We start from the raw sequence: 4927 nt of genomic DNA on the forward strand, positions 1-4927 counted from the left end.
AGTTGGAGGTTGCTGTGAGCTGTAATGCCATGGCACTCTACCCAGGGGGACAGCTTGAGGCTCTGTCTCAAAAAAAAAAAAAAAAAAAAAAAAGCTTAGAGAATCTATTGCTAAATTGCACACGAACTTTATGGCCACTCAGTATATGATGACAACAGAAAAGGAAGATGTAAATAGAATTACATTGTTTTAAGTTTTCTATCTGGTTTATATATAGGAAAAAAACTGACTTAAGCTCGACTATACTAAGTTATGGATGCTTTTTTTTTTTTTTTTAAAGACAGAATCTCATTTTATCACCCTTGGTAGAGTGCCCTGGCAAGAAGCTCATTGCAATCTCCAAGTCCTGGGCTTAGGTGATTCTCTTGCCTCAGCCTCCCGAGTTGCTGGACTACAGGTGCCTGCCACAACACCCAGCTATTTTTTGTTGCAGTTTGGCTGGGGCCGGGTTTGAACTGCCACCCTCGGTATACAGGGCCAGTGCCCTACTCACTGAGCCACAGGTGCTGCCCCAAGCCCAGCTATTTTTTGTTGCCATTTAGCAGGTTCGAACCCACCACCTTCCATATATGGGGCCGGTGCTCTACCACTGAGCCACAAGCACCGACCTATGGTTGCTTTTTTTTTTTTTTTGAGACGGAGTCTCAGTATGTTGCCCTGGGTAGAATGGCGCCTGGCATCACAGCTAACAGCAACCTCAAACTCTTGGGCTCAAGCAATTCTCTTGCCTCAGCCTTCCAAGTAGCTGGGACTACAGGTACCCACCACAATGTCTGGCTTTTTTTTTTTTCAGCTTTTGGCTGGGGCCGGGTTTGAACCCACCACCTCCAGTATATAGGGCCAGTGCTCTACTCCTTGAGCCACAGGCACCGCCCGATGTCGGGCTATTTTTTTTGTTGTAGTTGTCATGTAGCAGGAAACTGACACAGACAGAAGACTCCAGGCACCAGTTGATTAGAGGAAGCAGGTTTATTCGACCGGGGATACTCTGAACATCAGTGTGTTTCCCAAAACCTAGTCCCCCCACTCAATCTCGTGCCTTTCTTTTATCCACTTTTCAGGGTGGGAGTGCATGTGAGGGTCATAAAACAGAGAGAGACATGACATCATCCTCAAGGTCCCGGGCTCAAGGGGGAAGGTCAGATTCTCCGGTGTCCTTGAGACCGGTCCACCTGTCCTCAAAGGCAACAGAAACCCAAGGAAGTTACTAGGTTACAATCTATGCCCCACATATGTCAAGGAAGAAACATACAGACAACAGAAACTCCTGCGGCTTGGCTGAGGCCTACACAGGGCCGCTAGGACAGATTCCTTTAGTTCTGCTTTTACTTTCTTGCCTCAATCATTGTTGTTTAGCAGGCCCAAGCCAGACAATATATGTTGCCACTGCCCTAACCATTTAGCCACCAGTGCAGAGCCTTTTTTTTTGGGCTGGGTTTGAACCCGCCACCTCTGGCATATGGGGATGACCAGATTTTAACATTGGTAAAGTGGGACACCATTGGGGGGGGAATGTTCTTAATTAAAAATTTGGTCTATATGAAGCAACAAAAATTTTCATAGAATGCAAAAATAGTATTGTAATATATATATATTTCTAATTTCAACATAAGTACAATTTACAAATATAATACATTAAAAAAAATTATGTATAGGGCAGAGCCTGTGGCTCAAAAGAGTAGGGCACACAGGTCCACCTGGGCGACCTTGCCCAGGAGGGAAGTAGGGAGTTTACATTAGCCTTTTCATTTCCAAATGAAGTTACATTAACCTCTTCATTCCCAAATGGAGTTACATTAACCTTTTCAGTAGCCAAAAACAGTATATTCCCTTCCCTTTGTCCCGTGGTTCCCTAGCTTGTCGTGCATTCTTTCCAAAAATCGGGACTTTTTTAAAAGGCCGAGGGAGGAGGGACAAATCGGGACTGTCCCGCCAAAAGCGGGACGTCTGGTCACCTTAGTCATACATAGCTCACAGCAACCTCCAACTCCTGGGCTAAAGCCATCCTCTTGCCTCAGCCTCCCAAGTAGCTGAGACTACAGGTGCTGCCACAATGCCCAGCTAGTTTTTCTATTTTTAGTAGAGATGGGTCTGGCTCTGGGCAGTGCCTGTGGCTCAGTGGCTAGGGTACCAGCCCCATATACCGAGAGTGGTGGGTTCAAACCCCGCCCCAGCCAAACTGCAACAAAAAATAGCCAGGCGTTGTGGCAGGTGCCTGTGGTCCCAGCTACTTGGGAGGCTGAGGCAGGAGAATTGCCTAAGCCCAGGAGTTGGAGGTTGCTGTGAGCTGGGTGATGCCATGGCACTCTACCAAGGGTGATAAAGTGAGACTCTCTGTCTCTACAAAAAAAAAAAAAGAAAGAAAGAAAAAGAAAAAAAGAGATGGGCCTGGCTCTTGTTCAGGCTGGTCTTAAACTCCTGAGCTTAGATGATCCACCTTCCTCGACCTCCTAGTGTGCTGGGATTACACCCAACTCAGATGCATTTTTTAATCTCCAGGATAACCACTAACATAATTACAGAAGGTGTAGCTAAAAAATCCAATGAAGGAGAAAAAAATTGAAGAATAAAAAATAATTTGATCGAGACAAAAGAAAGCAGAAAAGAAGGAACAAAGAAACAGGAGAAGCTAGAACAATAGGAAACAAATAACAAGATGATAAACTTAGCCCTAACCACCTTGGTGATTACATGTAATGTAAATGGACTCCAAGTAAAAGTCAGAACTTACCAAAACCACAACATTTGATTATATTCTATTAAAAGGCACGCATCATAAATAAAAAGGTACAGATAGTGAAAGTAAAAAGATTGAACAAATATATCAAGAAAACACTTTTCACAAGAAAGCTGTTATCTTTGTTTGTTTTAGGGAAGTAGAATTTAAGATGAGGACCAGATATAACGGCATTTCCTAATGATTAAAGGGTTGATTCATCAGGAGACACTAACAATCTATAAAGTATATCCACCTAACAACATAGAGAAGCAAAAACTTATAGATATAAAAAAAGAAATGAATAAATCTATACTCAGAGACTGTTAATATACCTCTATCAGTAACTGACAGAAGAAAAAGGCAAAAAAAAAGCAAATCAAAAGATTTGAAGAACATATTATCAGTTTGACTTAAGTGACCTTGATAGAGCACTATACCCAATTGAAGATTACATATTTTAGCAAATGTATATAGAACACTTATCTAGATACCAAGCTGTAAAACAAATCTCCATAAACTCAAAGAATTGTATGTAGAGCAAACTCTGTAACCACAATGGAAATAAATGAGGAAGTATTATTAACAAAAATACCATTTAAAAATTCCCCAAAGTTTAGAAATCATGCCACACACTTTTAAATCATTTATAGGTCAGAAAAAGAATCACAACAGGAAATTTAAAAATATTTCTAAGTAGGCTGGCATGGTGGCTAGCACCTATAATCCTACCACTCTGGGAGGCTGAGTTGGGTGGATGGCTGTGAGCCTAGGAGTTGAGGCCAGCCGGAGCAAAAGAAAGACCCTGTCTCTACTAAAAATAGATAAAACTAGCCAGGCCTGGTGGCATGTGCCTGTAGTCCCAGCTATTCAGGAGGCTGAAGCAAAAGGATTGCTTAAACCCAGGAGTTTGAGGTTGCTGTGAGCTATGGTGACGCCATGGCATTCAACCCGGGGTGACAGAGTCTGTCTCAAAAAAAAAAAAAAAATTCTACCTGAACAATAATGGAAACAATACATATTAAAGTTGTGAGGTATAATTAGAGTAATGCTTACAAGTAAATTTATAGCTTTAAATGCTTATACTGGAAAAGAAGAATGGTTTAAGATTTATTATTTAAGCTTTTATTTTAGGAAGCTAAAGAACAAGGCTGGGAGCAGTGGCTCACACCTATAATCCCAGCACTCTGGGAGTCTCAGGCGGGTCAATTGCCTGATCTCAGTAGTTTGAAACCAGCCTGAGCAAGAGCAAGACCCAGTCTCCACTAAAAATACAAAAACTGGCTCAGTGCCTATAGCTTAAGTGGATAGGGTGTCAGCCACATATACTGGAGCTGCCGGGTTTGGTGTTGTGGCGGGCACCTGTAGTCCCAGCTACTTGGGAAGCTGAGGCAAGAGAATCACTTAAGCTCAAGAGTTGGAGGTTGCTGTGAGCTGTGATGTCACCGCATTCTACCAAGGGCAACACAGTGAGACTCTGTCTCAAAATAATAATAAATAAATGAAGATAGAAAAACTGAGGCAAGAAGATCGCTTCAGCCCAAGAGTTTGCTGTTGCTTTGAGCTATGATTATGCCATGGTACTCCACCCAGGATGACAGCTTCAGACTTGGTCAAAAAAAAAAAAAAATTGACGTCTACACAACCAGTGACACCGGTCTCACTCTTTCTCCCTGGGAAGAGTGCCCTGGCATCATCATACCTCACAGCAAGCTCCAACTCTTGGGCTCCAAAGATCCTCTTGCCTGAGCCTCCCAGTAGCTGGGACTAGGGGGAGGGGGCAGTCTCGCTCTTGCTCAGGCTGGTCTCCTAAGTTGAAGCAATCCACCCTCCTCGACCTCCCAGATCTAGGATAACAAGTGTGAGCTGCCCCTCCCAGTCCTATAACTCCTTTTTCTATGGAGCTATTCCCTGGAGGGCAAATCTGTCCTCCCTCAACACTGGGCTGAACGACTTTCAAAGTTCAGTGGGAAGGTGGTCAAGGGGGAGGGGGAGATCCTAGATATTCTCTCCCCTTCAAGCTCCTGTAAAATGGAAAAGATCTGAAATAAAGGTGAAAAAAAAAAAAAAGGGCAGGCGCAGTGGCTCACAATAGTAATCATGGATTGCTTGAGCTCACGAGTTTAAGACCAGCCTTGAGCGGAGCTCGGTGAGGCTGAGGCGCCAGCCACATACACCTAAGATGGCAGGTTCGAATCCAGCCCTAGCCCA

Source organism: Otolemur garnettii, unplaced genomic scaffold, assembly GCF_000181295.1.
Source record: "Otolemur garnettii isolate 467f Iridium unplaced genomic scaffold, OtoGar3 scaffold00135, whole genome shotgun sequence".
Classification (NCBI taxonomy): domain Eukaryota; kingdom Metazoa; phylum Chordata; class Mammalia; order Primates; family Galagidae; genus Otolemur; species Otolemur garnettii.